This window comes from Podarcis erhardii, assembly GCF_964252035.2.
Source record: "Podarcis erhardii genome assembly, chromosome: W".
NCBI classification, from domain to species: Eukaryota; Metazoa; Chordata; class Lepidosauria; order Squamata; family Lacertidae; genus Podarcis; species Podarcis erhardii.
In genome coordinates, this window is record NC_138506.1 from 28,923,826 (window position 1) to 28,951,682 (window position 27,857).

A 27,857-nucleotide genomic window follows, 5' to 3' on the forward strand; every position below is an offset into this window, starting at 1 on the left:
GTCAGCAATTGGGCGTAGTATATAAGGAGCAGCACCTAGCTCTCCCATTACCCTGGGGGATGGGTTGGGTCTGGTTTGTTGTTCATGTATTTAGTGTAAAAGGAGTTTTTGCTTTTGTTATTAAAACCTTGTTTAAGTTATTTTTGAGTCTCTTTTTAATGCATGGTCTCCCCAGCAAGCTCTCTGCAGCGCTACCATACTGCAAATAGCCAACAGAAACAACAGCAGCAATTCAGCCCTTGGCTCACTGCAAATCATGTGTGCAAACACAGAACCTGGCTTTGGGCTGCTTTGCCCCTGACTTACTTTGCAACATCCTCTCCCTCCAGAGGAATCTTGCTTTGAACAAAAGTAACCCACTGTGGAGGATCAACTTAACTTTATAAGCCCTGCCCCCCCCCCCACTCAACCCCACATATGGGGGAAATAATACTGTTATAACTGACCTCTCCTGAGGATCCCTTGCTGTTATTCTGTTTAGGTCCAAAGCTTTTAATGACTCCACCAAGCCCCAAACAATGTGGTCCTTAAAAATATATATGCCTGCACTCACCTTTACACTTCAGTGGCACTTACTTTGACATGCTGACCATGAATCAGTGTGGCCCTCAGCCTGAAATGGAATTAGCTATCGCTGGTCTGCCACTTAACTCAGAAGTTGCTGGACCCACATTTCAAAGCCTGCCTTAAGACTGTAAAGCTTATTTTTCTACAGCTGAGGTGGGGGGGATCTGTGTCCCTCCAGATTTTGCTGGTCTCCAATGCCCATCACCATCATGACCAATGGTCTGGGATTATAGGATCTGGAGTCCAGAAATACCTGGAGGGCCTGAGCTTGAAATTAGGAGTGTCAGTTTTTCACTCTGGGCCTGTGACATTCTGAACAAAGGGACAGTCTCTGCAATAGCGCTCCAATTCTGAAATGAAAAATATGGCATGTCAAACAATAGCTTGGGATCACACATCCGCTCTGGAAGTCCTAAGGCCAGATGTGTGGGAGCTGTTTGGGCTTACTCACTGATCAGAGAAAGGAGTTCTGGGCACATCATTTTTTTTAAAAGCATTCCCTTCTTTTCCTTTTTTAATTTATGCAAGTGGGTTCTGAAACAAAACGTTGCAACTTGGTGAGTACTTATGCCCAGGGCCAGCCTAAGACATTTTGCTGCCTGACGGAAAGGACAAAATGCACTGAGGTCAGCTGGGTTGTTAAAAAGGTAGCGGGCAAGGCACGTGACAGCTCTCTTCTCCCACAGAAGCAGCCTAGTCAGGAGGAGGAGCTGAGGGGAATACTTTGCTGGTAAATCTCATGGTAGTAATGTGCCTAGATAATTAACATTTTCTCTACAAGTATGAAATTGGTATTGTTTAAACAGTTGAACAAAAATATATATTTCCTAATAACATCAACTCTGATTTGGACCTATTTATAGTATATCCTGAGATTTTGCATTATCCTCCAGACATGCCTGGAGTTGTTCAGTGACCACCCGCTCAATCACCTTGCCCAGGAATGGAAAGTTTGAGACTGGACGATAATTGGACATAATGGCCAGGTCCAAATATGTCTTTTTAATAAGCAGTATAACAATCACTTCTTAAAGGGGGTCCAAGAAGACTGCCTCACAGAGGGAAGCATTCACCAGCCCACTGAGCCTATTGGTCAGCCATGCCTGGTTCCCTTTTAGATCTAGGATGGGCGAGGATCAAGGAGACAGGTGGTAGGTTTCACTCGTTCAAGTCTGTCCACATCCTCAGAGGCAACAGGTTGTAATGGATCCCGTCCAACTTGACTAGACCCAGTGGCGTAGTGGGCTGCTGGGGCACAGGGGCAGTTGCCCCAGGCAGTGGGGTAGCTGACAACCCATGCTACGCCCCAGGCCCCAGGCCCCAGGCCCCAGGCCCCAGGCCCCAGGCCCCAGGCCCCAGGCCCCAGGCCCCAGGCCCCAGGCCCCAGGCCCCAGGCCCCAGGCCCCAGGCCCCAGGCCCCAGGCACAAAATTGTTAGAGGTGCACAATTTCAGCACCTGGTGCTTCCTCAATACAGCTGCACGCTTCCATCACTGAGGTCCGATGACAACGGCTTGTCCATGTGATCAGGTAAGTGACCTCTCCAGACAATGGGGTGGCTCTTCTTTTCTTATCTCTGTGGCTGTGATCCCCTGGGTGATGTGGATGCCATTAGGCAGTCGAATGCGCATGCATACTCCATCTGTTTCTCTCCCTCCTACCCCCTCCTCCACGTGGCCCCGGGAACTGGCAAGCCATACTATGTCTGACTAGGCAGAGCTCTGGCACCCTCCTACCTTGGTGGAGTCTACCACTTTCCAAACCTGAGCAATTTTATCTGCAAAAAACCTCATGACAGGAGTCATTACAGGAGATCTTGGACTCTGTATCAGACCCTGATGGCAAAGGTGGTTCTGTTAGACTATGAACCACCTGAAAGAGTCTCCTGGTACTGTTTTCACCAACAGATCCAGCAACAATGGTCCTCCTCACCGTCGCTATCGCCACTTGGTAGGCTCAACGTTGAGCTCTAACCCGTGTTTGGTCTCATATGAAGTGGGTTTTTCACCACCAGCACTTTAGCTGTCTCAGTAATTGTTTCATCACCCTCAGCCCCAGGGGTAGAACCACAGGGTCATCCAAGTGCCATGCCATGTGCTTTCCATGTGTTTGGCCGCCGTCTGTCGGGTCTCCCCAGATGAATTTGCTATTAGAAGGAGGCATGTGAAGCCATAATCCTGGAAAGAGATTCTGGAGAGAAGCACTCGACCCAATTTTAGTGTTTGATTCTGTGAGAGGCGCCCAGTGCTTGGTCTTACTAGCTGCAGCTCAACTTTAACTATGTTTACAGCAGAGGAGCAAGTCCTGGAGGGCTGGCTTCCTATTCTGCCTCTATGGGTGAGTTGGCATTGATGAGGAAAATTCCGGGGTGTGAGGCTACTCAACAGCCCAGCTCGTCGGGCAGAGCCCGTGGGTACTTGCAGTCAGAAATGAAGGAGATTCCAGCCACAAATTGGAGCAAAACAGCGGTCAGTAGACCAAGATCTTTTTTTGTTGCGCAACAGGTTCCCACAGGAGTAAGAACCCCGAACATGGGGTGACATTGACTTTTAAAACTTCCCATGGTCACCCAGAATACATTGCGTACAGACCCAATCGCCTTCTCAATCCAGCCCGCGGATGGTCCAGGAATCAGCGTGTTTTAACATGAGTAGAATGTGTCCTCTTACTCAAAACGCATCCCTGGGTTATTTGTAGGGCATAGGAATCCGTTCATTATTTTTTTCAAAATATAGTCCGGCCCACCACATGCTCTTGTGGGATGTGAAACACAAGAGCAGTCAAGTACAACATTCCTAGAGTGCACATGTTTACACATGGGGAGGAATGTTTGTCCAGCCAGCAGGTAAACTTCCTGTTTCCTTCTGGGCTGGGACAAACTTCCTCTACATGTGACTAAAGATGGGTGTGGCCTCACCTCTCTCTCTTTCACCACATGCATCGAAGAAGCAACATCTGCTTAGCCAAAGATGCCCTCTTGGTCTCCAGCCAAGAGAGGACAAAGGGACTGTCTTCTTATGGAATAGTTTTCAAGTGTATGTTACTTTTCTAAGCTAAGTCTGCCTTCTGGGATCCGATTGTGAACAGAATGTGAGTAAACTCTTTTTATACTTTTATAGAAGACTGTGTCATGTCTTATCTTTTATGAGGGAATAAGGGGGAAATACCAGAACAGTTATTATAGAGGCTTTAGCGAGCCTGAGCAAACGCATCCGCTGCCAATTTTAGAAGAGGGGAATGTTACTCTGCTAAATTGTGGAACTTGTTAAGACAAGTTGGATAAGGATATAATCAGACAATATATCCTCTCCTGCATCCCTGAACATTCCCACAGGTCTGAGGGACAGTGGACCGGCCCACGGCTGGAAAAGGTTGCTGACATGTCCAGACTTCTCACTCAGTACAAGCTTAACACAGGCAAACATGTCCAGGCACCTCAAAGGTAAAGGTAAAAAGGGGGAAAAGGGGGAAAAGGGTAAAGGTACCCCAGACCATTAAGTCCAGACGTGTCGTGACCAACTTGGGGTTGCAGCGCTCATCTCGCTTTATTGGCCGAGGGAGCCGGCATACAGCTTACAGGTCATGTGACCAGCATGACTAAACCGCTTCTGGCAAACCAGAGCTGCGCACGGAAACACCGTTTACCTTCCCGCCGGAGCGGCACCTATTGATCTACTTGCACTTTGACGTGCTTTCAAACTGCTAGGTTGGCAGGAGCAGGGACCGAGCAACGGGAGCTCAGCCTGTCACAGGGATTCGAACTGCTGACCTTCCGATCAGCAAGCCCTAGGCTCTGTGGTTTAGACCACAGTGCCACCCGCGTCCCTCCTGCACATCCATACCCTGGGGCAAGTCTGGTGATGGGCTCTTGGTTTCTTTGGCCAACTAACTGCTCAGTAAGTGTCACCTTTGGGCACTTCCCTGGGTGGGGGGGGCAGGGTGTACACGTGTCCTCACGCTTGAGGGATTATGACGGGAGATAGAGGGGGAAAGAGTCCTTTCCTTAAGGGCAAGAATGGCATTGGAATGGAGGAAATTGATGCAGGGGGATGATTTTGGATGATTTTCTGAAGTTAGGGGCTTTTCCTAAGCTGGCAGTCCATAAGGGAAGTGGCTTGACATATTTCTTGAAACAAAGTATCACATTTTGCAATAGAAAGAAGTTAATGGGCTTTTAATGGACTGAGTCCATTGTTCTCTCAACAGGCGGCCACTCAGGAGCTCAGTCAAGCTGGCGAAGCTCCGCTGCTCTGCAAAATGGAAACAGGCAGCGGTACAAGTAAGATTCTGTCCACTAGAGGCCGCTATCCGCTAACCGCTATTGGCTAGCTGTCAAAATCCGATGCTTTTGATTGGTCTATACGCAGTAGTATGTAAATACAGAGTTCATTCCCAAGTCCCCATTCATATTGATACGGTTTCATACCAGAAAGAGGGAAGCAGGGTCTTTTATTAATAAAAAAAGATGTGGTGCTTGGTGCGACAGGGGAAGGAAAGGGCTTTCTCGAGCTCATTGTCTCGTGCCCTAGGTATGTGGAGGGGTTTCTGGGGAAGGCGAGATCCCTAGCGAATTTCCCCCTCGGAAATTCCGTATAGCATATTCTTAAAAAAGGAAAAAAAGGAAAAAGGGGGGGGGAGACTGAAAGGGAAGAAAGGTTTCCTCTGTTCCCCTCCACTCTTCCAAAATAATTCCGAGCTGAGGTGCAGAGCTCTTTCCTCCCTTGTGACCTCCCCACCCTCCTCCTCCTCCGTTCCTTTTTTGTGGACACAAAACTGGCTGTGTCACTTTGCCTACAAATCATACCTCCCTTTGAACTGAAGCAGATTTCCATCCCTGTTTGTGCCAATTCTGGAGTCTAAAAGCCGAGGACATAAATCAGCCAAAAGAAAATGACACCCTTCCTACCCACGCAAAAATGCAACTTTCATTGGTCTGTTTGCTACTGGACGTGGTCGCCAAGCTTGGCAAAAGGTTTTTTTTTTCTTTTAAGAAGTGAAGCAATAGCTCATTTGCTTGCTAGTGTGGGAGTCTGCAATTCTTGGTGTTCCAGGGCTTTTTGCAAGTTGGAGTTGCCTCCAGTCCACCCCGGATGTAAGAACAGTCCTTCTGGATTAGACCAATGGATGATCTAGTCCAGCACCTTGTTCCCCATAGTTGCCCAGCAGAGGCTCACAACAAGCCCATCAGCAGGACCTGAGTGCAATGGCCCTCTCCCACTCATATTCCCAAGCAGGGCCGGACCTCTGATGAGCCAGAGTGAGGCAGCTGCCTCAGGCGGCCGATGCTGAGGTGAGGGGATTGAGCTGGGAGTGGCCTGTGGCCTGGCCTGTACCCCTACGTTAGCTGACTGCTCTCAAGTGCAGGGAAAGCTCCTGTCCTTTCCAAAGTACTTGGAAGAAGATTCAACAGTCAATCCAATTGGCTTCGGTACAGGAAAGATTTTGGGGTGTTTTACTGTTTTTGATGTTTCAATTTGCTGAGAGAGCCCAGAATGGCTGGGGCAACCCAGTCCGATGGACAGCATATAAATATTAACGTTGAAATTGTCTGATTTCCTTTTAAAGCCATTCAAGTTGGTACTTTTCAGCACCTATGGGTGTAGTGGCATCTGGACCATGGACCTCTCAGCTGGTGACTTGTGGGAGTCAGTCTGCAGCTCACCACACCTCAGCCAGTGGGATGTATCACCAGAGATTACAGAACCCCAGCCGAGTCTTCAGAGATGTCCTGCTCTCAGCAGAACAGCTTCTTCCAGAGCAGTGGCGGAGCAAGGTGGGGGTGGTCCGCACTGGGTGTCATCCTGCGGGGGGGGGGGGGGGATTCACTGTAGGCTTGGGAAGCTGGGAGTCGTGGGTGGGCGGTGCGCCGTTGCCCCGCGCTCCCGGCTGGAGGAGGCAGGTGAGCAAAGAACGAAGGGGGGCAGGAAGGGGAAAGGAAGGAAGCGGAATCGGTGGGTGCGCCTTTCATTCTGACTGGAAGACCAGCGCCTACAGCTGGACTATCAAGTGGATTGAAAGGGTCACTTTGGGGGCAGCGCTGCAAATGCAGAAGGGATCTTGGCCGGTTTCTAAAGTGAGTTTCCCTCTGACAAACACTTTCTGCCTCACCTCTGCAAAGTTCCACATGTTTCCGCCCAACCCTGTCCTCAGCCAACCCCCCACTTAGAAGCCACTCTTGGGTTATTGACTTCTGTGTGCTTGTGTATCTGTGTCTCCCGTGTGGGGTTCCTCTCTGCGTAAAGTCTTCAAGCTGTGCCTGTGTGCGCCTGACAAATCGGCCCCATTGCCTTTCCCTCGTCAAAATTTATCTTTCCCCCCACCTCCAGGCTCCGTTGTTGTGTGTCCTGGCTGAGAGGAAAAACAGAAGACGGGGGGCCATCGGTCAGGGATAGTCTACTTGAGATTCCTGCATTGCCCCAGGGGATGGCTTGATGACCCTCAGGGGTACCTTCCAACTCCACTATTCTCTGGTGCAGGCTTGTGCAGATTTTTAGGTACAAGTTGGATGCAAGGGGTGCAGCCCATCTTATGCACCGCCGGCTCGGGAAGAAGTCCCACTGATCATGATGAGACTCGCAGGCGAGTAGATTGCTGCTGTGCAGGCCTGCTGTTTAAATAAATGTTTCCCTTTTCAGAGCATGGTGAAATCCCCGTAACTAAAACCTCCCCTTCCATAGTTTCTGTCAGGAGTTCAGCCTACACTCGAGTAGCACCCTGGCAGAGACACGTGTCCGACTGGCATGTTCCCTCCCTCCTGGTTGATCGTTTGGGAGCTTCATAAGCTTTCTTCAGCCCGAACATCACAGCGACCGATGCCAACCGACACCGGCACACTTAGGGATCTGCAGAGTTTGTGCATCATGCGTGACAGACCTCAGCAACTCAGCATTTTGGCTAATCTACTTTATTTACATATAAACACACACACGGAGCACTGCAATATGGCTCCCTCTCTCTCTAGCATCAGACAGCAAAGAGAAAAAGAACAAAGGACTATAGTCCCACTTCACGGAACACAGGAACACAAACATCCTGTCGCCATCACTTCCCACTCTATGGAGTCAAAACATATACCGTCATGTGATAGACAAGAATCCCATGACTGCAATCATGGAGCTGGAATTCTAACAGTTTCAAGCACTCCTACAGGTTCCGCATAATATCTGTACTGCATTGTTTAGTGTGGCAGCGCCTGCCCTTTGGAACTCCCTGCCTCTTGCAACAAAGCACATGCCTTTGCTAGACTCTTTTCAGGCACCTGCTAAAAGCATTCTTGTTTAGGCAGGCATACCTAGAAGCTTAGGAAGTTGAAGTAATTTTCATCTCTTTTAATATTTTAGCTTTTGTATGTTTTAAAGTAGGATTGTTTATTTTTCTTGATTTTACTGCTGTGGTGGTTTGTTTGTTTTTTGTTTTGGTAAACCACTTTGCAGGCTTTTAAAAATAAATTTTATTAAATAAAGAAGCAATACATAGAACTAATAATATAAATATATAGGGAGGCCGTTCCGGTTTACCACGGACATTGTGGAAGTGCAGAAAACCTCTCTGAGGCTTTCTGAGCGACGCGGGGGTTCAAGGGGTGGCGCAATGGCACTGCGCACCCCCAAATCTCAACGGGAGCAGCCTTGGGGGACAGGACACCGAGCGGCGTCAAAGCGGCTTCTCCGCTTTTTCGGGTTTTTTTAAAAAGGCTTGAGAGCGAACGGAGCTGCAGACGTGACAGGAAGGCACCACCACCCCCGCGCTGCGATGTCTCTAACTTCTACTGAAAAGTGGTAAATTTCCAAAGTTATAAGAACAGAACCCTCAGTGTGTGCACAGCTGGCTTTAAAGATAAGACTTGAAAAGAATACACTGAGGGAGTTCTGGATGTTGAAGGATTGATTTAAGGAGTCCATCCCAGTAGTGGAGAGAAAATGGCGCAGAGAGAGAAAGTTGCAAGAAAAAAGGAAGGAGGCTGACGACCCTGCTGAGTGAGTACAAAGTGAAAGTCCTCTGCAACTTTGTGCCGAGGCAGTGGATTAATTTGAACTAAAAAGCTGCAAAAAGAGTTATATTGGAACTTTGCTTTACCCTCTTGGTTGTGAAAAGAATGCGTAAGAGGCTTTTTTTGAAGGAGAGAGAGATTAATGACTTAAAGGACTTATGAACTGTGCTTGATTAATGGCGGCCAAGAAGAGGAAAAGCAGAAATAAGAGCTGAGATCTAGGAGCTGGGATTTAAGAGCTGGATTTTAAGAACATCAACACTATCATTTTTGGTTTCAGGGGGTTTTTTTATACCCAAATTGACTTTAAGTACATGGATAACCCTCCCAGCCTAATAATTATGCTATTTCAGTACATTCGCTCCGTTTATTATATTTTTTATATTTTTTCTCGGTAAGGAAAAAAGAGTGGAGAGGGGGAAATAAATAAACTTCCTTTTTCGGCTCTTCCCCTTTCTCTTCCCCTCTCTTTTCATATTCTCTTCATATTAATAACTAATAAGTCGGCAAGAGGTGAAGAAAAAATATAAGAACTTTAATATTGAACTTTGGACACTTCCCCTTTGGATTTTTATATATTGGATTTCTAGTGACTCAGGATTTTGGGACTATTTCTTTCTTTCTTTATCTCCCTCCCGGGTTGTAGGTTTTGGATACAATTTGTTATAATATTAGACTATACCAGTAAGAGGACAAGAAGAGAAGGAAGCCATTCTGGATTATAAATATTCCATTTTTGGTTCTTTAAAGCTGTTTAACATTCAAGTTGACCTGCCCCGATTTGGATTAGGCCTGCAAGTGGCTGAAGAGCATTTAAGCTGAGTGGATTTAGGCCTACAAGTGGCTGAAAATTATTGCTTAACTGAATTAAAACTTCAAAAGATAAGAAAACAGGGAGCTTAAAGAGGATCTCAGCTAAATCAGTTATAAGTGAATTAACTTAAGTAGACCTTTTAAACCCCTATTGTTGAAAATTATTAATTGTATTAATTGGAGTGAGAGTACTGAAACTGATTTATTTGATTTATTTGATTTGCTGGTTACAAACAATGTGTTAATGCAAGTGTATTAATTTGTATTAATCTGTATCAACTTGCTTAATCACAAGAATTGGTTAATTGGTGGAGATATTTAAGGAAATTGAGAAAAAAGTGATAAAATATATGAATGTTGTGTTCGGGAAAGGAGTTGAAGAGAGACATCTTGTGGTATAATAGACAATAGGTTTCTTTCATATATAAAAGGCATTAGAGGGGGATTGTACGCCCCCTAGGGATGAAGTTGAGTATTGCATTAGAAAAATTTTGAAAAATTTTGAAAAATTTTGAAGATTTTGAAAGATTTTGAAAAATTTTGAAAATTGATTTAAAATGGCAGGAAAGAATGGCAAAAAGATAGGGGGAACACTGGGGGAAAGGAAAATATCCCGACAAGAAGAAATTAAAGATTTGGACATTTTGTGGCTGAAGATAAAGGAAGAATTTAAGCAAAGCGAACAACATATGGAGAAGAAGTTAGGAGAAGTGCAGGAAATGCTAGATAAAAAAATAGAAGGGGCAGTAGGAGAACTTTCAAACAAAATCAAAGACTTGACAGTTAGATCAAAGACAATAAAAGAGTCAACCAAAAGAATCCAAAAGGAAGTGAAGGAGAACAAGAGAGAGACAGATAAGATTAAAGAGGAGTTAGGAGACCTGAATAAAAGTCAGGACCAAGTATGGGACAGTCTAGCCATGTTGGAGATGAGGCAGAAGCAAATGAATTTGAAATTTAGAGGAGTAGGAGAAGAGATGAATGAGAACATCAAAGTTAAAATGATCAAAGAGCTGGCAAGATGGCTGGACATGAAAGAAGAAGAAGTTGAATATACAGTGGAAAACGCATTTAGAATAAAAGTAAGATCTTTACAAGCTAAATCAAAGAAACTACCAGGAGATTGTCTAGTGATATTTAACTCGTTAGACATGAGGAATGCGATATTGAAAACGAGTTACCAAAAAAAGTTGATAATTGATGGCAGGCCGATTATTATCTTCAAAGAAATTCCTACCAGATTTTTACGTAAGAGAGATGGCAATAAACAACTAGTGAGTGTTTTGAAAAGAAACGGCATACAACACAGGTGGGAGTTCCCGGAAGGGATCTCCTTTTATTACAAAAATAAAAGATTCAGGTTGACGGACATTCAAGAAGTGAGGAAATTTTCGAGACTTCCGGGTTAGCGCCATCGGTGAATGGCGGATTCCCTCTAACTCAGAGGGACCGGCTCCGTGGAAATTGGGTCTGCACAGCTACGGTGAAGCGGGGACCCTTCAAAATCACAGGCAGGTGAAGCCTGTGAACGTGGGACTCGGCGGGCACCTTTCGCGCCCCCCAATGCGCAAGGAAACCCATTTACGGGCTCCGGAGCAAAACGGGGTGAGTGGCGAGGTGCTGTGAGTCAACTGCTCTTTTCACGGAGCGAAGCCGCATAGCCATTGCCGGAGAGCGCTGACTTTTTCCTGGGACATTCCAACTACAAAAGTAACTACCCGTGAGTAGGGGAAATTGGATTTATTTAAAAAGGAAAAATAAAAAGACTCAATTGGATACCGAAGCGGGGAGGTTTAAACAGGAAGTCCGCCTTCCACTTTTGTAAATAGATCAAAGCAAAGAGACTCTAAGCTAAAGCTTTGGGATTTCGCCTGGAAAGGACTGACTTCTAACACGAGAAAGTTTTGAACCCCCCTCCTAGGGAGCAGGGAAGGAGGGGGACGTTTTGGACTGTGCATACCTGCAAGAGAGAGGGAAAGAGCTTAAAATCCACTGCTTAAACTTGGGAACAGTCTGTCAGTAGACAAAGACTCTCTTCTTTTGAATTGCGCTATAACTGTCAACAGAAGGTTTGCTGACAGCAAGAGAGATACATTGTGATCAGTTATCCTACTTTGTTTGCAAAAAAGAGAGGAAGTAACTGGAAAGTAACAAAAATTGGAACTGTTTATTTTTCTCGGTTGGAGTTTTAAAAGGCTATTTCTTTTTTGGACTATTGTAACTGTTTCCACCTAGAGGGAGCTTTAGAAATTGCTACAAGGGGAATTTTCCACTGATAAACAGAAACTGCGTATCTGGGTGACCTTGGCTCTTCTATTGTTTAAGTGTTATGGCAGATGGGAAAGGAAAAGAAGATCTTTCACTTCCAGAAAGAACAACAAGGTCTGGGAAGACCTTGGGGCAGCGAAGGCAATCAGTTGCTGGTCTCACTACTTTATCTGTGACTGTACCAACACAACCTAAGTCTAGTGGAATGTCCTCAGAAGATGTTCTAGTGAACGCATTGGCCAAGATTAATGAATCTTTGGTGCAACTTAGCACGAGGGTTGAAGAGACAAATAAGAGGGTCGAAGAGACCAAAACGATTGTGGATGAGACTAAAGTGAAGGTTGATACTGCAACCACTAAAATTGACTTAAATACAGAAACTCTAAACAATTTGGGACAGAAGGTTAACAATAATACAGAATCTATCCAGAAATTGTTGCAGGAATCCACTTTGACCCGACAGACTGCAGATGAAGCTAAGGAGAAAGCTGCTGCTGTGGAATTTAAGGTGGAAACAATTGGAAACAGAGAAGGTTCCAGACCTACAGAAACAAATTGAAGACCATAAGCTGATGTTGTCTATGATTGAATTGAAGGAAAAACAGACGAACTTAAGGATTAGAGCTGTACCCGAATTGGAGGAGGGCACCCTGATAGACTTTTTGACACAGGAATTTGCAGAGTTTTGGAAGTCGGATTTCAAACAAGAAGAATTCAAAATTGTGAGGGCCTTCAGACTAGGAAAAGGAGGAAAGAAGATCAAAACAAGGGACTGTCTGATTACCCTCCGATCTAAAGAAGAGAGAGACAAAATTTTGGGTTTGCATTTTCAGAATCCCTTGACAATTCTGCAATCAAGAGTGGAAATTTTTAAAGACATACCGAAACACCTTTTGGATCTTAGATCCAATTTTGGAGATTTGGTTGCCCTTCTGAGAAGGAACAAAATCATTTTCAGGTGGGAATTCCCCCAAGGCCTATCCTTTGGTTACAAAGGAAGAAAGATAAAAATAAGATCAGTTGAGGAAAAAGACAAATTTTTGGGAAACCACGAAGAAGACCTGCAGAAAGAACTTGGAAAAGAGCCAGAAGTTTTGGACAAGAGTTCACCGAAAAGAGGGAAAACAACACCACCGACTGATATAGACAAAGTACTGGGCGCTGTTGGAGGAACAGCATAGTAATTACATCATGACACTGCAAGTATTAAGCTGGAATGTGAATGGACTGAACTCCCCGGAAAAAAGGCGGAGAGTCTTTCATTTATTAAAAAAAGAACAATTGGATTTGATTTGCTTACAAGAAACACATGTGACCAGGCTACATCGGAAGATTCTGAGTAACAAAAGATTAGGATATGATTTTATTTCATCAGATAAAGTTAAGAAAAGAGGAGTAGTACTTTATGCAAAGGAGAGCCTGTCACCGAAATCCTTATTTAAAGATGACCAAGGAAGATTTGTTGCAATTGAAATTAAATCACAAGGAGAGAAGTTTTTGATAGTAGGTATTTATGCACCAAATGAGGGGAAATCGGAATTCTTCAAGAAGTTGCATGAAATTTTGATGGACTATTTGGATTACAATATGATCTTGATGGGAGATATGAATGGAGTGGTGTCCACTAATATGGATAAGGCCCAGAGACAGGTGGTCTCAAAAGATGGCAGATTACCTAAGACGTTTTTTGACATGGCTGACGATATGGACCTTGCTGACATTTGGAGAACTAAGAATCCCTTGGGAAGAGAAGGAACCTTCTTCTCTGAAGCCAAAATGACATGGACAAGAATTGACCAAATTTGGGTAACTAGGGGGCTGGCCCCGAAGATTAAAAAAGTGGAAATTTGCCCTAAAACTTGCTCCGATCATAATGCGGTGAAGATGGAAATGAAACTAACACCAATTGGATCCTTTAGATGGAGGATGAATGACACTTTGTTTAGGAATGAAGAAGTGACTAAAAAGGCCGAAAAAAACTTGAGAGACTATTTTGAGATAAACATGAATACCACTGTTGAAAAAAGAGTGATTTGGGATGCAAGTAAAGCAGTTATGAGAGGGTTTTTGATACAACAGAATGCAATTAAGAAGAAAATTCAAAATGAAAAAAGGATAAAATTTTGGAGAAAATTAAGGTACGGAGAAAAAAGATTGAGAGTTGTTACGGAAGGGGGGGCATGTCTTATTCACCTTCTTCGCTACAATATATCTGCTCAATTTCTCTAGGACTCCATCACCCCTCCCCTGTCCTCCATAATCCCTCAAGGTGTCAAGACCCTAATCCGTTCAAATCTCTGATCAGCCTTTCCTCCAGGCAATGTCAGGTGGCAGGCTATGCATATTTGAGACCATTGTTTTCTCATCCCCAGGAAGTGTTTATCTGTGCATATCTCCAGCTCTGCATATTCCCCCCTCCCTCCTCCATATGCTGATCTGTGTAACCCCTCCACCTTCCTGAAGTGCTGATCTGTGTAACCCCACCTTTCTGTGATGTATTCATGACGTGTTTTGCACTGTATTCTGGGACATGGAGGGAGTTTCAAAAACTAATGTCACCCCTTTCTCACTGTTCAATCTCGCCTTGAACCTGTTGCGCAATAAACTTGGATCTTCTGCAGTTTGCTCCTGTCTCCGGCTGAGCTCATTTTCCTCCGCAGGGACCCACGGACTTAGTCCGATGAGCTGGGTGGCAGAGTAGCCTCGCACCCAGATTTTTGCCGTAACAGTTGGCGCCCAACGTGGGGCATGCGGTTCTCCCGCGTTGCTGACCGGGGGCCCCGAAATCTTCAGCCGGCACCAGGCCATTTTGCCTGGGAAGATCCTTTGGACCCCCGGCCATCTTCCGGGCGGTAATCGAAAGCCCCAGGAGTTCAGCCGGGGAGCAAAGAGGGATCCAGCCGGCTTATCATCATAGAAGACACGTGAGTATAAGGAAAAGGAAAAATACAGTGCACTGGTGGGAAAGGGGTGGAAATCTCCTGGCAACTGAATTCTCTGCCCTCCTCTCTATCGCTCCTTCTCGCCTGTCTCTTGGTCCAATTGGTGAGAGAGACCGTGGACTGCTGCTCGACCCGAAAGGGGTGTTCTGAGCTCTATCTCTTTCTCTAAAAACCCTCCAGCCAGCCGCACCAATTGGGAGTCCGAAAGTAAGACGGAGAGACCCGACTTGAAAGATAGCCGACTCTCCGCAACGGGTATCCCAGTTGAAAGCAAGGGGTTGGAGTTCTTTTTCCGAACTTCCCGAGCGTCCTTCCTAGGGGGCAGGAAGTGGTCTTGCTTTCTATCCAATCCCAGCCGCACTGGTCGGTGCCACGTAACACGTGTATCGTGCGTGAGCCCGCTTCCAAAAGCAAGGGGGATTTTCGGTTCGAAACTCTATCCAGGGATCACCCGATCTGGCACCGCACGGCGTGGGCGTTCAGTAGGGCCCCTTTTCCTGAGATTGACGATAGGTAGGAGGTTGCCAGGAGGGATAGCCCATGAGGAATTGGGCGGGATCGGCAGAGTGGAAAAGGACCCCAGGTTATTGACTAAGGAAATAGGAAGGAAATACCGGATAGCTAGAGCTCTTTAAAAACCCTCTAAGGAAGTTGCCAAGCGACTAAAGACCCCTCTTTACTATAAATCCCGTATTAAGTATATCAATCTCCTGGATATACCAATCCTTACTGCCCTTTCTCTTCCCTCTTTCTGTCTAGACACGCGTAAAACATAAAATGGGTACCCAGGCTTCCAAACGCAAGCGGGCTCACTCTGGGAAGAAGGCTTCTAGAAAGCCATCTCAGTCTCAGAAGGACCCTGACTCTCCTCTCCAATTTGTCATCACGTATTGGAAGACGATTCCTGGCCACAAATTATTATCGAAGCAAAATTAGAGAACCTCTGTTCTGAAATCTGGCCCGCCAGCACCGCCTCCGCCAAGCCCGAATTGCGTTGGCCAGCTGGTTAACTGGTGGTGTTTGAAGAGGCAAGGAGGCTCTTAAAACCATGTGGGACCTTCCTACTAATTTCACTTAATGAAGCTAAAGGAAGCAGCCCAACTCCTTGCAATAACCAACTAAAGGATGAGAATATGTGTGTTTACATGTTGTCTGTTATGTGTGTTGTGTGTTAATACATATATGAGAATATGTGTGTTTACATGTTGTCTGTTATGTGTGTTGTGTGTTAATACATATATGAGAATATGTGTGTTTACATGTTGTCTGTTATGTGTGTTGTCTGTTCCTTCTGTCTCTGACAGACTGCCTTTCTTAAGCGCGCATAGTTTAAACTGCAAGCTTGCTTCAAAATTTTAAATCTAAGGAAGCCATGCTGGACCTTATCAGTCCTAAATAAGACAAAATGAGAATGAAGGGTGCAAATGTTTACCCCACCTCTTGCTTTGCCGCAACTTTTCAGATCGTGAGTCTACAGTCTATTTTGGAATGTGAATGCTTCTAATGTGAATTAGATGTTTCTGCTGCAAAAGTGTAGGTGAGCAGAACTGCTCTCTCAAGCTAAAATGCAGTGTATTTATTTCATGAAGCACATGCCTATGAAAGTATGGTCTTCCTTCTAAGAAAATATCTGAGTCCAGTTTTAACTTTGATTTGGTTGGACAGAAGAGTTATTGTAAGGCTCCTGATATCAGGCCTCTTTTCTTAGAAAATGCCCCCCCCCCTTGTTTCATTCTGTCTCTTTCAGGTTTTTTTTTTTTTTTTTCTTCTCTTCTTCTGTGCCAGGTAAATTTACTTCCGAGTAAGCTTCCTTTAAAGGAAACTGCAAAAGGGGGGGGGCATAGATTAGGTTTACTATTCCTCTGCAAATTCAGATTAGGTTTACTATTCCTCTGCAAATTCAGGAAAAATTGTCACTTTTGTATTCCCTTTAAATCAAATCTATGGCTGTTTTAACTATGCTTTATAAGAGATCCTCTCCCTATCTTAAGAAAATGTTCACTTCAATCTTTCTTTAAAGATCATTTGTCTAGGAACTTGCACTCTAAGGAACTTGCACGTCTAAGGAAGTAAACTCAAACTAATCTCAAGATCTGCTAAAGGGTTCTGTATAAAGTTGGGAATTTTTATTTTCCTCTTCCTTAGTACATGATAGGAGCACTGATTGTGCTCTCTTCCCCAGTAGTGCCTGTGTACATAAGTATGTGTGTGTAGTACAAATCTTGCTGTGAAATCTTGCTGTGAACCCTTTATTTTGGAGGGTTGGACTAGATGACCCCAGGGTCCCTTTCAACTCTCCCAATTTGTGGCTGTGTGGAAGGACATGTGTCCGCAAGCATTGCAGGGTAATTCTAAAATTCTGGTGTGGTGATGGAGTTGAAATTCAGCCTAGCTTTGCTCTTTAGTTTTAAAAAGGTGAGAGGTGAAGCTGTGATGTTTTGAAGCACAACTGGTAATATCAAGCATTTGAGTGATTACAGTGTTTATCATTTTGTCTACTATTTAAAAATCAGACAAATACATATGGGCCTTGACCAATCCTGTAAATAAAGGGGCAGGAAAATTTTTGTCTGCAAATGGTAAGGCCGAAAAACTTAGAATGTTAAAAAAATAATAATTAAAAAATCCTATGAATTCTGACTCTCTGGCCATTTTTTTCCCATATATAAGGGCGCGGCATTGTTCCGCGAATGGCCAGAGGGATATTAGCCCTTTACTGTACATAAAGGAAGCAGTCTCTTTGCTTGGGCTGAAATTACTAGCTTTTGTTGGTGAATACTTCAATTGCTGAGTTTCTCTTTTTTGTTTTAAATCTAACCCTCTTTTAAAATCTACTCCTTACTCTTCCCTTATTCAAATTCTAATTTTGCCAAAAGATGCAACATTTCAATAGTAAAAAAGATTTGCTGAGACATGAACTCCGCACATGCACAGAGACTAGATCAGCTTTTAAAAAAAAAAAAAAAAAAGATAGGAAAAGGAGAGAGAGAGAGAGGAAGGAGGGGGAACTGTAGAGGGGGGGAGAGGAGGTTTATGTAAAACTTGGAACCATTGAGAGAAATCACCCTTAATGTGTCCCAAGTTTGAAATCTTAACATGCCAAATTCTTTTCACAGGTAAATATCAAAGAATTCCACCTCTCAATGGGATTTAAATCACAGACTTTGTTTGTGTGCATTTTAGGAACAGCATTTCCTGACAGGCTTCTCACATGAAATAATTTTCCCTTTTAACAGGATATGTGAACCCCGATAACAAAGTGTTTGTCCCTTTTTTCTCCCACAACAACTTTCTTTCTGTTCTGTGAAATCCCTGCTGTATTAACTTTCTTTCTGTTCTGTGAAATCCCTGCTGTATTAGTGACTTCCATCTCTTCGTGGCTTTGACACTTTTAAAGTTACAAATAATCTGTTTCCATTTATTTAATCCGTTTTTCCATGATGTCTATGAAATTAATCGAAGCATCACCAAACATTGTTTGTGGAATGGTATTTGTTTACCTTTTGCCTGAGCATTTCTTATTAATTCTGTCATTTTGGCTAGTTCAAGGTACTTGCACAACTTAAATTGCCATTAAGTCATTTTCCAGTATTTTGCTATTAACATTCTAGCCGATGTTGTCACATCAAGAAACACTCTTTTATTTTCATTGTTACTTCAGACTTCTTAAAATTCTGTGTCTTAGCATTTATTTATTTTGGTTCCTCATAGGTCATTGTGTGTGTGTGTGTGTGTGTGTGTGTGTGTGTTTTATTATTATTTTAACTGTGTCTTTTAAGTCCACCCTGCCCTTACAGGATATCACTTCTACAAGTGTGTTACTACAGTTCCAATGAAAGGCTTCGCCACCACAACAGAAGACACAAAAGTTTCAAAGTGGCCACAGCTATCTCTTTCAAAGGATATAGACTGCGGGGGGAGTGGGGCTGACAAAGGGGGGTGGAGTTGAATTACAAGGACATTTTCTGACTTTTGAACCTCAAGATACATAAAATATCCCAATTGTCTCAAGATATGCAACTGATATTTAATTAGTTTGTTTTGTATTATGTGTTATTACGTAGGAATGTTGAAATGTGTCTGACAGTGTGTCATTTCCACAAATGGGGGGGCTATTTTGTGGCTATTTTTTGTGTGTAAGTGTTTTATGTCTAATGTCTTACTCCTTACACCCCAGTGGAGGATCCTCATACATTTTATGCCTTTTAACAGATCAGGCTATTATGTAGTCCAATGTTTTAGACTTAGATAAATTTATAACCATATTTCGTTGTTTCACCTGGCACTCTGCCAACTTCCCTACCCATTTTAAAATGTGCTAAAACTCACTTTACCAAGGAGAAGCTTCGGGATGGTGTATATGCTTTGGTTTAGCCGGAATAATCCCTTATAGAGTTAAATTGACTTATTTGGAGAAATGCCCCTTAAGAATGGTTTTGCTTTAATAGATTGGTTGAAAAGTTGAGAACCATGGGGCAAGATAAATTCAAATTGGACTCAGTTTGAATTGGGCAAGTTTATCCAGGCTGCAATTAGCTTTTGGTCCTTAAAGTGCAAGTGAGCAACTTCCCATGACTGCAAGACCAATAATAAAACCCCATAGGAAGCCAAGGCAAGGACATTTCCCTCAGGACGTGTCCAAACCTGTGGCAGCTGTGGTGAGTGCCAGGCAACATGGTTAATATGAAAGCCCTAAGTGGATTCACCAGGGATTGCCACTACTGTGAGACCACAGAAAAGCTACCTTGACACCTGAGAACACAAAAATGGCGGGGGACAAAGCAAACTGCATTTTTTCCAGTCAGTAGTGGACCTTCCTGCTAAATGTAAAGCATAGACCACTATTGAACAAAATACAACAGGTGTCCTTTTATGCGATATCCTATATCCAGCTATCTGCACTACTATACTTGCAAATGGCCTTAAGAGGCATGATTTGCAAGTCCCCTTCAGGTTTGCACAAACCCACACATCTAGTACGATAGATACAAAGTTATTATTTAGTGCATATCTATATAACATAAACATACATTCTATTGGTCCGTGTTGCTCCCTCCTTTGTTGCCCTGCTCAACCCACCTCCTTTTCCATTAGGGCCTATTCCCACTCACACAGCACCCCTACCTTCACCGAGATTTAGGGTGCGGAGAAAAGATTTGCAAGTTCTTACAGAACTTTAATGCAAATCTATCTCCGATGGGGGACTGTTACAGAAGGGGGGGGCATGTCTTATTCACCTTCTTCGCTACAATATATCTGCTCAATTTCTCTAGGACTCCATCACCCCTCCCCTGTCCTCCATAATCCCTCAAGGTGTCAAGACCCTAATCCGTTCAAATCTCTGATCAGCCTTTCCTCCAGGCAATGTCAGGTGGCAGGCTATGCATATTTGAGACCATTGTTTTCTCATCCCCAGGAAGTGTTTATCTGTGCATATCTCCAGCTCTGCATATTCCCCCCTCCCTCCTCCATATGCTGATCTGTGTAACCCCTCCACCTTCCTGAAGTGCTGATCTGTGTAACCCCACCTTTCTGTGATGTATTCATGACGTGTTTTGCACTGTATTCTGGGACATGGAGGGAGTTTCAAAAACTAATGTCACCCCTTTCTCACTGTTCAATCTCGCCTTGAACCTGTTGCGCAATAAACTTGGATCTTCTGCAGTTTGCTCCTGTCTCCGGCTGAGCTCATTTTCCTCCGCAGGGACCCACGGACTTAGTCCGATGAGCTGGGTGGCAGAGTAGCCTCGCACCCAGATTTTTGCCGTAACAGAGTAAAACCAAAATCACAGGAGATCCTGAAAGAGATAAAGCTATATCAAGTACAATATATGAAATTGATGAATCAGGAAATAGAATGGAAGATTAAACAGATGAGACAAAAGAAATTTGAATCGGCTAATAAATGCGGGAAACTGCTGGCTTGGCAAATGAAAAAAAGACAAAAACTCAATACTATTACCAATTTGGAAGTGGAGGGAAAGAATATACAGAATCCTGTGGAGATCAGGAAGTGTTTTCAGAAGTTTTTTTTTTTTTTTTATAATGATCTTTATTACATTTTCAAAAGGTTACAAATAACAGAACAGAAAGAGAAAAAGAGAGGTAAGAAAAAAGTAAAAAAACCAGAGAAGAAAACAAAAAACAACAAAGAGGGTTTCCACCTTTTAGACTCATTTTCCTTAACTTCTTTTCAAGACTTCCCCGCATCTCCCCTTATTGTATTCCATCTTCAATTGTTTATTCAAGCAAGTTTTCCACTTAATATCCTAAAACATAGTTTATTTAAAATCACTTAACCCTAGTTTAATTAAGATAATTTTTTATAATAAAATTAAGCTTTAATTCATTATTATACCTTAGCCATTTATTAAAATATATACCTTAGCCCTATATATAGAGAAGAAGAAGAAAAAGAGAAAAATATATATATATACCCTTCCTAAGATTGCCACTATTTCCCCTCCGCCGATTCCCCATTTTTATAATAATAAAAAAACCTATAATTTTTATACTCCTAAAGCAAAGAAAGAACAGACCCCCTTCGGACTGTTAGGTCCCACCCTTCCCTCCCCGGTTTCCATCCCTAACCAAAATCCATTTGGTCCATCTTTTTAGCCTGGTGATCTTACGTCCAAGGCACGCAAGTCTCTCTCAGCCCCTTTCAGCCGGTTTCTTCAAAAGTCTCTCTTGCTTAACACCCAGGGTCGAAGATGTATTTTCTCGGTGCTGACCGTGATTCTTCCAATGAGACCTACTTGTTTACAGGTGGTGCTCCAACACTGTTTCCAAAATCTATATGTCCCAGCTAGTCCGACTTTCTCCTTGGTCAATTTAAGGTTCTTCTTAGCAGGTCTCCAGTTCTCTTTTCTCTTCTGTATCATCTCGGCCATCCCTTCTTTCAGCTCCTCCTGCTTGGCAGATATCTTCTCCTCCTCAATCTTTGGTTCTTTTTCTTGTCCAGCTGCCTGTGTTTTGAGCAGCGAGTCCTTTTCCAATTCAGTTGGTATATCTTCAGATAACTTCGGGTTTGAGGGGCTCGTAGACAAAACAAGGCCTTTCTCATTCATCTCTAACAACTTTCCCACGAGAGAAATCAGCTTTTTCAAGTCAGCACGTATTCCCTGTATTCCCTGTTTTAGTTCCATTCTTGTAATGTCCAAGAATCCCCTCTAGAGGGATTCTGGTTACTTAATGTTCTTTTCCCCTCCGACCCAAAAGTCAAATTTGTTTGCAACAATCTTTCTTTGTTTTCAATATTTTGTAACGATATAACCGGTTAAAGTTTCAACTTTCAATTCTTCCAACTTTGACAGCTAGTTTGACAGCTGTCAATGGTTTCTATAAATCCTTAGCAGGCTCTTAACTCGGGTTACTCCCGGGCTTGTGAAGAATGGTACTTAATTCAAATAAAGTAAACTCTAGTCCTCCAGCACATTAGCTTAGTCCTTTTAAATCCGTGGAATTTGTATCTTTATCCAGTCCCAGCGGCTCTTCCCGCGACCTTAGTTGACAGGTCCTTGCTTTGAGCTGTTTACAATAGGGGGGAGACGGACTTCCTTTTTTTTCAGCTCCCCCGCTCGTGCCAAATCCAAAACCAAATATATTGTAATCCAATTTTCAAATTACTCACGGGTTGTTGTTCTTGCTTTTAAGTCCAAATTTAATAGGAAGAAGTCAGCGCTGACCGAAGAATGGCTTGCGGCTTCGCTCGGCAGGGGAAGCGAAGGACTCACAGCACCACGCCACTCCCTGGCACCCGATCCGTAGCCTTTAAAAAGGCTCCTTCACGAGTCGGGAGGGCGCTTATGGTGCCCGCCGAGTCACCATGTCCACGGGCTCCGTGCCCATGGTTTTTAAGGGTCTCCGTGTCACCGGCACGGCAAGACCCAGCCCCCTGCTAAGCCGATTCCCTCCGGAGCTCGGAGGGAATCCGCCATTAGCCAGTCGCGCCAACCCGGAAGTCCCGTCGCGCCAACCCGGAAGTCCCAGAAGTATTTTAAACAGCTATATACACAGGAGACCCAGAAAGAAATAGATATTGACCGATTTCTGAAAATAAATGGACTTCAAAAAATCTCTCAAGAGAACAAGTTAATGTTGAACTATAAAATAACAGATCAAGAGGTGGAAGGAGCCATCCAGAATATGAAATTGGGCAAATCTCCAGGGCCAGATGGCTTGACTTCAAGATATTATAGATCTTTGAAAGAATGGTTAGTACAGCCTTTGAAGGAAGTTTGTAATGAAATATTGGAGGGGAAAAAGGCACCAGAGTCGTGGAAAGAAGCCTATATTACACTTATACCGAAAATAGAGTCTGAGAAGACACAGCTTAAGAACTACCGCCCCATATCCTTGCTCAATGTGGATTACAAAATTTTTGCTGAAATTATGGCTAAAAGATTAAAAAAAGTATTGGTAGAAGGAATTCATAAGGACCAAGCGGGCTTTCTCCCGGGGAGACATCTGTCAGATAATACAAGGAATATAATTAATATTTTAGAAAAATTACAAGTAAATATTAATACTAAAGCAGTTTTTATATTTGTGGACGCGGAGAAAGCCTTTGACAATATTTCTTGGAGTTTTATGAAGAAAAATTTACAGGGAATGGGGGTAGGCCAAGGTTTTGAAAATGGTATAGGTGCAATTTACTCAGAACAAAAAGCAAAATTAATTGTGAACAATGTAGTTACAGAAGAATTTAAGATTGAGAAAGGAACACGACAGGGCTGCCCAATTTCCCCATTGCTTTTTATATCGGTCCTGGAGGTTTTGCTCAATATGATTAGAAGGGACCAATTGGTTAAAGGCATACAAGTCGGAACCAAACAGTATAAATTGAAAGCATTCGCTGATGATTTAGTTTTAACATTACAGGAGCCAGAATCCAGTACTAAAAGAGTATTACAAATAATTCAAGAATTTGGTCAGGTTGCGGGTTTTAAGTTGAACAAGTTGAAAACTAAGGTGTTAGAGAAAAATCTAACAGTGATTGAGAAAGAGAGATTTCAGAAGGAGACAGGATTAACATTGGTTAAGAAAGTGAAATACCTGGGGGTTAATATGACTGCTAAGAATGTGAATTTATTTAAAGATAACTATGAAAAATGTTGGATGGAAGTGAAAAAGGATTTAGAAATATGGTCAAATTTGAAGTTATCATTGCTAGGCCGAATTGCTGCGATAAAGATGAATGTATTGCCAAGGATGTTGTACTTGTTTCAAACATTGCAAATTTTGTTTTTGTTTTTTTAGTAATATTTATTAAAGTTTCAAAAATGTTACAAAAAAGAAAAAGAAAAAGAAAATAAGACAAATACAAAATATAGAAAAATAAAAACAATTAAAAACATTTCAATCTTTCCATGTCTTGTCTTTCATTTACTTGTTTCCCTGACCTCCTCACACCTCCCTTTTTTGTATTCTAGTTCAATTAGCAGTTTCAGCAAATCCTTTCCATTTTTGCTTTTATCTTAATAATTTATCTTAATATATTGTAACTTTACATTCTCACCTATTCATAATCCAATTTTACCTTATTCTATAACATTACTGCTAAAAATTTGCGTTACTTTGTTTAACCTTATCTTGCCGTAAAACACCTTGAAACTTAAAACTTAATACTTATTTATACATAACTCCTTATATCATTTCTACTAAAGCCAGACAGTTTCATTCCAACATTTTCCCTAATATTCATTAATTTTACCCTAATTCCCCAAATTAAAAATTTTTCTTTATAGACTTTCCAATTTTCATCCAACGTCCCTTTTTCCTGGTCTCGGGTTATATCAGCCCTTACTGTCCATTCCATTTAGTCCATCAACCTGGTAGTCTTATGTCCGAGGCTCTTAAATCTCTTCCATGCCCCTTCTGCAGATCTTCTTCTTCTTGTTTATACTCATTGAGGAGTAGGTCTCTGGGGGATTTCAGCCCATAATTATCTCCATTTCCCCTCATCAAACCAGCGCATTCCCCACAGTCCCACTCCCCACAGTCATCAATATAATCCAAAGAATATTTAACAACACATTTCAAATTCCCTCCAAGTTTAAGAGCCTCCTCAGCTCCAGACTCCCACAGGCCCATTCCAAATTCAATCTTCCAAAACAACGGTTTATGCTCCTGCAGGGCCTCAGATCTCTCCAATTGTATTGCTTGAGGTACCATCGCAACCTCTTCCATTATCATCTGCCCTTGCATTTGCACAGTCGAACCAGTTTCCTGAGTTGGTCTCTGTATAATTTCTGCGTCAGTATTCCCTATTTGTTCACATTCCCTGACTGCAACACTCATCAAATCCAACTTCTCATTCATCAAATCCATCTTCTCGTGCAGCTGCTCCAACAAAACGCTCGTCTTGCAGAAAGCAAGCACCAAAACTTCCTCCAAACACATTTTTATTCAAGGTCGCTGTCTGCTTCCACGATCTTAAACTCGCAGCTGTGAAGTCCCAAGTAAACTGCAGCAACAATTTGACAAGCTCCCTCTAGAGGAGACAGTTTCTATTTGTAACTGTCTTTTTAAAGCATATCCAACAAAGGAAAGTTACTTTCAATTTTCGAATATTTTGTTTCTTTAGAATGCAAAAGGCAACATTGGAATCAATTTGTTTCTCTTTTTTTTTAGCTATCTGTCAAAATGTTCCATTCACAGTCAATGGACGTCTCAAACAATTTCTGTCTCTGACCCCCGTTCCCAGGTTTGAGACAGTGGAAACTTATTTTTCTTTACTCCCTCTCCTGCAAACTTAAACAGTCAAGTTGGGGATTTTAGTGGTCATAAATGAAGGAAATTCCGACCTTTACAAAACAATTTTCCAGGCTATTAGCTTACAAAGTTTTTGCTTCAGTCTATTTACAAAAAGCGGAAGGCGGACTTCCTGTTTTGAACCTTCCCGCTTCGATGCCAAATTAGGATGTTTCTTGATCCAATTTTCCGTTTCTACTCACGGGTACTTGTTTAGAGTCCAATTGTCAACAGAAAAAAGTCAGCGCTCTCCAGCGATGGCTATGCGGCTTCCCTCCGTGAAAGTAGCAATCAGTTCGCAGCACCCGCCGCTCACCCTACTTCACTCCAGAGCCCCAAAATGGGGTTCCCCGCGAGTAGAGGAGGCGCTCCTGGTGCTCTGCCAAACCCCACATTCCCAGGCTTCCTCCACCTGGGATTTCTAGCGTGTTCCCGCCTTCGCCGCGGCAGGAAGACCCAGTTTCCACGGAGCCCGTTCCTCCAGTCGGAGGAACTCCGCCATTCGCCAATGTCGCTAACCCAGAAGTCCAAACATTGCAAATTTTGGACAAGATGGACTGTTTCAAGAAATGGCAGAGAGACATCTCTAGATTTGTCTGGCAGGGCAAGAAGCCTCGAATAAAATTTAAGATTTTAACTGATGCTAAAGAAAGAGGTGGATTTGCCCTGCCAGACTTGAAGCTTTATTATGAATCAGCCGCTTTTTGCTGGCTGAGAGAATGGCTGCTTCTTGAAAACACGGACATTTTGGATCTAGAAGGCTTCAATAATGTTTTTGGGTGGCATGCATATTTGTGGTATGACAAGGTCAAAGCACACAAAGCGTTTAAAAACCATATTGTCAGGAAAGCACTGTTTAATGTTTGGATAAGATATAAGGACTTGCTTGAAAACAAAACGCCAAGGTGGTTGTCACCAATGGAAGCTAAGGCTCTGAAAAAACTCAATATGGAGGCAAATTGGCCGAAATATTGGGAAATTTTGGAACAAGAAGGAGACAGATTAAAACTGCAGAGTTTTGATAAATTAAAAAACAAAGTACGAGACTGGCTTCATTATTATCAAATAAGGGAGGTGTATAATTTGGATAAGAAAATTGGTTTTCAGGTGGAAAAATCAAAATTGGAAACAGAATTGTTAGATCCTAAAACTAAGAATTTGTCAAGAATGTATAACTTGCTGTTGAAATGGAATACAGAGGATGAAACGGTGAAATCTGTTATGATTAAATGGGCACAAGATGTTGGACATAACATTATGATGTCTGACTGGGAACAGTTATGGACCACAGGTATGAAGTTTACGGCATGTAATGCCTTAAGAGAGAATATAATGAAAATGATATACAGGTGGTACATGACACCAGTCAAGCTTGCAAAAATTTATCATCTGCCCGATAATAAATGTTGGAAATGTAAAGAGATTGAAGGCACCTTCTTTCACCTTTGGTGGACATGCCCAAGGATTAAGACTTTCTGGGAGATGATCTATAATGAAATGAAAAAGGTATTTAAATATACCTTTCAGAAGAAACCAGAGGCCTTTCTCTTGGGCATGGTCAGCCAATTGGTGTTAAAAGAGGATAGAACTTTCTTTATGTACGCCACAACAGCAGCAAGAATACTTATCGCAAAGTACTGGAAAACACAAGATCTACCCACCCGGGAAGAATGGCAGATGAAGGTGATGGACTACATGGAAATGGCTGAGATGACTGGCAGAATCCGAGACCAAGGAGAAGAGTTGGTGGAAGAAGATTGGAAAAAATTTAAAGTTTATCTTCAGAAACATTGCAAAATTAAGGAATGTTAGAAAGAGGTTGGAATAAAAGTAGGTGGTTTTAGCAGAAGAGATATAAAGGATTAAGTAAAAATGAATTGGTGAAAGAAGAGAATGCAAAATTATAATATATTAAGATAAATTACTAAGATAGAAAAAAATGGGGAAGGATTTGCTGAAATTTCTAATTGAACTAGAATACAAAAATGGGAGGTGTGAGGAGGTCAAGGAAGTAAGCGAATGAAAATAAGTGATGTAAAGGTTTGGTTTGTTTTTTGTTTTTTTCTTTTCTTTTCTGTTTTTGGATGATGTTTGTTTTATAGGTATTCTTTCTTTTCCTTTTTTGACTGTTACATATATATATATATATTTCTGTAACCTTTTAAAAAAAATCCTAATAAAAATCTATATATATATATAAAAAAGAAGTGAGGAAATTTTCAAGGAGATACGAGAAGGAGCTTGGAAAGGTAGAGGATAAATTTGGAGAAAGGGAGTCAGATTTAGAGGAGAGAAGAAGGAAAGGGGAGAGAGAAGAAGAGAAAGAAAGAAGAGGAAAAGAAGAGGAGGAGGAGGAAACAGAAGAAAGAGAAGTGGGAGAAGAAGAAGAGGAGGAGGAGGACACAGACGACAAAACCACTCGAATTTAATTTTAATTTGTTACTACGGTTAATTCGGTTAAATAATAATGACGTTGAAATTAATAACCTGGAATGTGAATGGTTTAAACGAGAAATCTAAGAG

The 27,857-nt window shown here is 42.6% G+C and overlaps 2 long non-coding RNA genes across 2 annotated transcripts in view; one reads left to right on the top strand and one right to left on the bottom strand.

The window, feature by feature from the left end:
- LOC309333271 overlaps window positions 1-27,857 on the top strand; it is a 364,852-nt gene that overhangs the window by 194,855 nt on the left and 142,140 nt on the right. The window lies entirely within an intron of this gene.
- LOC309333140 lies at window positions 17,610-18,037 on the bottom strand. The gene is made up of 2 exons (XR_014152409.1): window positions 17,944-18,037; window positions 17,610-17,907 (listed from the first exon to the last, which is right to left on the bottom strand). It is a non-coding gene; the product is annotated as an uncharacterized lncRNA (long non-coding RNA).